The 6,789-nt window shown below is 46.2% G+C and overlaps 1 protein-coding gene across 1 annotated transcript in view; it reads left to right on the forward strand.

Moving 5' to 3' along the window:
- The first annotated feature begins 4,769 nt into the window (after positions 1 to 4,769).
- The window catches only part of Zscan2 (zinc finger and SCAN domain containing 2), a 15,111-nt gene continuing 13,091 nt past the window's right edge, over positions 4,770 to 6,789 (forward strand). The window contains 1 exon segment of the mRNA NM_001427723.1: positions 4,770 to 4,893. The gene's annotated coding sequence lies outside the window, so the exon portion shown is untranslated.

Raw genomic sequence — 6,789 nt, forward strand, 5'->3', positions numbered from 1 at the left:
TTGCTAAAGGCTACAGGATTTTAGTTCTTTCCATTAGCCAGCTATTTAAAGGACACTTTTTTTTTCATATAAACTGCCTCTGCAGCGTGTGTGTGTGTGTGTGTGTGTGTGTGTGTGTGTGTCCCCTTTCTCTGTTACATTTTCTTTCTCTTTATTTCAATCCTATCTTTATAATTAGTTCTGTAATACCTTAGGGAACAGTGTAGATTATGTAGACAAATCCCTTCTGAGACACACCCTGTTTCAAGCTCTCCCTGGTGTCACTCCTGCCTCTATGTCTTGGCAGGACCACCCCACACTGGGACTGCCTCTGAGTCATTTTGTCCAGCCTAGAGTACCCTTGTGCCTTCCCACAAATGTCTTTGAATAGAGAAATTCAGACTAGGGCATGGGAACCAGCCAGAGGTTGCAGATCCGTCCTCCTCCCTCCTCTTGGCAGGAAGAGGCTGGAGTAGAGCTTAGCTCCCAGTCCCAGGGAAGCCCCGGCCAGCACAGCAATCGAAGAGAAAAGCCAGCTTCCTCCGAGGAATAACACAAGGGCCTAAGGAACCAAGCCTCCTCTCTGTCACACTCTATGAAAATCACAAGTAAAAGCCAGCAAGCAAAGAACAAACAAACACCATATGACCATTGTCTTCCTTAGGGTCTTATTGCTGTGAACAGACACCACGACCAATGTAAGTTTTATAAAGGACAACATTTAATTGGGGCTGGCTTACAGGTTCAGAGGTTCAGTCCATTATCATCAGGGCAGGAGCATGGCAGCATCGCAGCATCCATGCAGGAGGAGCTGAGTTCTACATCTTCTGAAGGAAGCCAGGAACAGACTGAGCACCCTTAGACATCTAGGTGGAGGGTCTCCAAGCCCACCCCCACAGTGACATACTTCCTCCAACAAGGCCACACCTTCTAATAGTGCCACTTCCTGGCCAAGCATATGCAAACTATTACACAACTCCTGAAAATTGTCCTCTGACTTCTACATTTGCCCTGTGGCTTGAATGCACGTGCACAAGCACACACACACACATGCATGCACACATGCACATACATGCAAGAAGGTAAATGAATAAAAATGCAGTTAATAGACTTCCTATAAGTGTATAGGCTTATAGCTGGGAAAGGAGAAGAAGCCTTAATTAAGCAAATGCAATTGTGTTAGAAGTAACACATTTGACCCAGAGTCCTTGGTGAATGGCTTTTTCCTTCCCATTACCCACAATCCCCCCTGGCTGCCTATCCTACCTCAGCCTTTCTGTCCTGTGGTCCTCTCAGAGATTAGCTATGGCAGCCAACCCCTCTTCAACAGTACCACTAGGCCATGGTCTCACATGTGACTTTTTTTTTGTTTCAGCTGGGATGGATGACGTAAGCCAAAGTCAGCTTTCCTGAGCCTGAGTCACAGAACTGTGAAGACTGGCTGTAGGGCACTTCTGTGACAAATTAGTTCTAGTTCTTTTTTTTTTAAACTTTTTAAAAAACATTTATTTATTTATTATGTATACATCATACAGCTTTCTGTCTGCATGTATGCACCTGCAGACCAGAAGAGGGCACCAGACCTGATTATAGATGGTTGTAAGCCACCATGTGGTTGCTGGGAATTGAACTCAGAACCTCTGGAAGAGCAGACAGTGCTCTTAACCACTGAGCCATCTCTCCAGCCCTAGTTCTAGTTCTTATGGTCAGCAGTTGATTTGGGACGGGAACAAAAATAAAAGGATTTTTGGACTTCTGGAAAGTTCCAGGGGTGCACTGGCCCATCAAATCCTTCCCTTGTGGAAATTTCCACTAGTGGTGAGGACGGACACACAAAGGGACATTCCTCTGTTGATATAAGGTCACTCCCTGAACCACTGGCAATATTCTTTTAGCTCCGGGCACACTGACTGCGGGAAGAGTGGCAGCTAGCGATTACATCCAGGAACTTAGTATACACTTTCTCTGCTGGCTTGGAGGAGGCGCTGTTCGCGCGAGACCAGTTTAGGACTACCAAATTAGGACGCTATCAGTGAGCAACTATTGACGCTAGGATTCAATCGCACACCTAGTAGATGCTATTTGAGCATCTTTTTTGGTTAAGTCTCTCTTTTTTAAGATTTATTTTTATTGTTTTATGTGTATGAATATTTTGCTTGCATGCATGCGAATGCACTGTGTGTGTGTGTGCCTAGTACTTGCTGAGGTCAACATGTCCTTGGATGCCCTGAGACTGGAGTTACAGTCCGGAGCTGAGGACCGGAGCTGAGAACCGAACCCAGGGCCTTGGCTTGCTAGTCAAGCGCACTACCACTGAGCTAAATCCCTAACCCCCAAACAAGTACTCTTAACTGCGGAGTCACCATCCCGGCCCTTCTTTCGGGTTTTGATAAATGAGGTTAATCAGTGGGAAAAAACCGGTGCATTCAAACTGTTAGCATTTCTTCTAGGCTCCGCCCCACAGTTACCTGGCAACAGTCAGGTGTACCTGACTCACAATAAAAGGGGCTACTCGCCCCTTCCTTTCTTCTCTTGCTCTTCCCTAATACCCTTTTCAATCTCTGCCCCCCTCCCATCTCCATTGGTTCATGGCTGGCCTTGACTTTTCTCTTCTTTTCTCTCCTCTCTCCTCCCATCCCCTCTCCTCTCCTCCCCTCCCCTCTCTCTCATTCATAATCATTTTAAGTCAAAACATGAATTTAATTTGCTCTGTGTGTGTGTGTGTTGTGTGTCTGACACTCATGTATTCTACGATTCTGTATATGCCTAAAGAGAACAGAAGAGGGCGTCAGATCCTCTGGAGCCAGGGTTACAGGGAGTTGTGAGGCACCCATATGGGTGATGGGATCTGTGGATTCTGTGGATGAGCAGGAAGTGATATTCACCAGTAAACTATCTTTCCAACATTCAAATTCCTTCATTTGATAGACTACCAGAAAGCCAACAGCAAAATGAGAAAATTATAGTTACTGGGTCAGCAAGATGGCTCAGTGGGTAAAGGTTATCGCTTCTTCCTTAGATTTCTTACATGGGTGTACAGGTAGTTACTCTCCTGTTTTTATTTAGTACAGAGTCAGCCATTTCTTTTGTAGCAGCAACCTTGGCAACTAAGGAGCTTCTGTGAAGGCAAGGGGACCATCAAAACACCAAGGTAGTAGCCACATTCCTAACTCCCACTACCCACCACTGAAGACAAGAACTAGCTAGCCTGTGATAGCTTCAATATTACAGTGGAACCTTTGTGCAGCTGTGTTAGGGGGAAGTGATGCTGGTGTTACAGAAAGGGCTGCACTGACCCTTGGTCTCTACACCAGCAAGGGTCTCGTCTCTTGTGGTCCTGAAAGAGAAAGTTTCAGATGAGAGGGGGAGTGTGGGGGATGTGGGGGATGTGGAGGGTGGGTAAAGCAGTCAAGACTTCTATTTATTTATTTATTTATTTACCTATGAATTTATTTATTTTTAGTTTTTTGAGATGTGTTTTCTCTGTGCAGCCCTGGGTGTCCTAGAACCCACCCTGTGGAACTGGCTGTCCTCAAACCCAGAGATTGCCGGTATATATGTATATGTACCACATGCAGGTCTGGTGTCTAGGGTGGTCAGAAGGTGGTTTTTGGATTCTGTGGAAGCAGTCCTACAAACTGTTACGAGCTGCAATATGGGTGTTGTGGTCCTCTTAACCACTGAACTATCCTTCCAGCGCCAAAGTCAAGGATTTTAACTACAGCAAGTAAGGGAGTAAACGTATGCTCTTTGGGAAAGGAGCAATCGGAGCTAGTAGGAATGGCTGTATCGGGGCAGAAGTGAGTTTAGATTTATCCTTTATCTGTTATCCCCTCCCTTTGTCTCTCTTAAGGTGGACGCTAAAAGAAAGCAGCACGATTTTCTTGAAAGCTCATTTCACTCAGCCTTGGGGCTTAAATACCCTCAAAGTTGAAAAGTTCACTTGGTGAAAGGGTAGCACTCTAGGCATAACCTTTTATCCAGAGAGACCCTGAAGCCAGTTGAAGTTGAGCCAATTAGTAGACCACTGCCACCTATTATTGTTCTTTACATCCTGTTTTGGGGACCCTGAGCTGTGACTCATTTGGAGAGACCACTATTGGTTTTTGTGTCCTGTTTTAGGGGGCCTGGTTGGTCACTCCCTTCTCAGAGCTAACCTCCTGTAGACTCCAAGGAGTAGGCTATAGAAGAGCGGAGAGAAGGGGGCGGGGCTTTCGTGAGGACGCAAGAATACCACGTGTGAAAACAAAGGGGAGTGCAACACCCGAGTGCATGTGCGTAGCTGCAAATTTCGGGGAGAGGTGCGAGCTTGGGCCACAGGGGCCTTTGCTTGCGCAAATTTCTTCTCTGCTTAAAGTCAGCTTTTGGCTCTTAAGGGCCCAACAATATCATTTACCACTCAATTCTCAGCTAAAAAGGACTGATAAATTCACTCAGCTTTCATTTTTTATAGATAAATACACGCACGCTTTAGAGAAGTGAAACTATCTGTTTCATGTAAAAAGCTTAGGGCAGTACTAGAAGACAGATGGCTAGTCCTGGGACTTCCTCTGCCTCTCATCCTGAGGCATTGCCTAAGGCTATCAAACCTCCGGTTCGCTCAGGTACAGAAGTCTGTTCGTTTCTGGTAAACTACATTTCACACAATGCATCGGGCCGACCTTACCTCCCACAGCCCAGCTTGACGCTGTTTTCACCAATAGTAGAGTAGAATTTGAGGAACTGTCGTGGATAGCCAATGAGAGTGGCTGTGGGCGGGCCTCTCCTGTCCATTGTTCTCTGTGCCCCTTGGGCTTGAGCTGAGGTGAATCCAGAGGGGCCGGACCGGGTCGGGCCAGACCGAGGGGTGCTTTTGCGCGCAGAGAGATAGCGGGAACAGGACCTGGTCCCTGGAGAGGCGAGCGGGAGAGGCAGGTCTGGAGCCGCGCGCCCCGAGGGGAACAGCCAGAGAGAGGAGCGAGTAACGGGCCTGGAGCCAGCTGAGGGCAGCTTGGGGGAGGGGCGTCGGTGTCCTCGCCCGGCAGGCTGGACGCTCAGTTCTGCGTCCCGGTTCCTCGTGGCCCACAGGGTTCGGTTCACGCCAGAGCTCCGTGTACGCAACCTAGGAGCGCAGGCTTTACACTGGGAAGGGATGCTCGACTACATCCTGCCGAGCCTCTTCCTTGACCAGTTGGGGAAACTGAGGTTCTGAGGGGGCGTGTCTTAGTCAGGTTTAGCGAATGAGCTGTCTAGGTTCAGTGTTCCCGGGCTGTCCAGGAAGAATTACGACCTTTTTGTGTTTCACGTAGCCATTTGGACAAATTGACATTGGGAGCTTCAGTTTTCTTTCTGTTGTTGCTGTTCTGTTTTTACGTTTGCTATTTTCATGGGGGGAGGACATGTTATCTGATTCTATGGTGTAATGACTTTTAAAAATAAATATTCATTGCTTTCATAATACTTAAATAGTTTTTAATTCCACTGCTCTGAATATTTTGTAGAGCTACTTACTCAGGTCTAGCGCCCCCCCACCCCCAATGATCCTCGTGTATATTCATTTTAAAAGAAATTGGGCATGGCTGTAATCTCAGTACTCAGGAAGCAGGACAGGCAGATCAGGAGTTCGAGGCCAGCTTGGGCTACATAGTGAAATCTTGCTTCAGAAATAAAAATGAACAGAATGTCCGTACTGAACACATAGGAATGTTCTCTTGTTATTGTTCCCAAACAGTACAGTATACCAACTGTTTACATATTATTTACACTTAGGTATACGTTGTCTAGAGGTGATTGGAGGTATTTTATTTAGGGGACTTGAGCATTCACAGATTTGGGAATCTGGGAGATTCCCTGAGGATAGATAGCCTCCATTGAAATGTCACACTGATGGCTTCTAGTGAAGCTGGGAGCATCCATTACTTTTTTTTTTTAAATATTTATTTATTCATTATATATAAGTACACTGTAACTGTCTTCAGACACACCAGAAGAGGGCATCAAATCCCATTACAGATGGTTGTGAGCCACCATGTGGTTGCTGGGATTTGAACTCAGGACCTCTGGAAGAGCAGTCGGTGCTCTTAACCACTGAGCCATCTCTCCAGCCTGAGCATCCATTACTAATTATTAAGACGGTTCATATGATAAGGATGAGTGTTATCTATTAAGTGATCACTGAGGTTGAATGACCTCTTTGTTAGGTCAAGGTCCTTTGCTCTGAAGGAAGTCTGAACTGACTTAGGGCAGAATATGTTACATTCCTACTACTCTTCCTGTGGTCTTCTGAAAAGAGCAATGCTGTGTGTGGGGTGTGTATGTGTGTGTGTGTGTGTGTGTGTGTGTGTGTGTTGTGGTTATTATTATTCTGGGGGTTGCTATAGTCCCTTGTGTTTAAATATCTACTAGGGGTTTCTACCCCACTTCAGATCATTTTAGTTCCCAGATAAAAAGACATAGAAACCTTTAGATTTATAATAAGCTTAAAAGCATTAGAGATGAGCAGATATCAACCCTCTATGCTATTTTGTCTACTTCTCTGTGTTGATCCCCGAGATGTCACTTGCCATGTTCTGCCTGGGCCGCTCCTCCATCAGGACGGCCCTCATGGCCCTCATGAGCCACCTACCCTATGGCCACTTCCTTCCTTTTTTCTCTCTCTTCATGGTTCCTACCTTAGATCCCAAGCCTGAAAACCTTTGTTCCACCCCATCTCTTGTTCCCAGCCATGTCTATTAACCAGTCAGCCATGTCTATTAACCAGTCATGGAAAAGTTAGGAGGTGAGGTCTACAGAGCGTCACTTGGATTTGGTGTACATGAGATCTTCTAGTTT

This window comes from Rattus norvegicus, chromosome 1, assembly GCF_036323735.1.
Source record: "Rattus norvegicus strain BN/NHsdMcwi chromosome 1, GRCr8, whole genome shotgun sequence".
NCBI classification, from domain to species: Eukaryota; Metazoa; Chordata; class Mammalia; order Rodentia; family Muridae; genus Rattus; species Rattus norvegicus.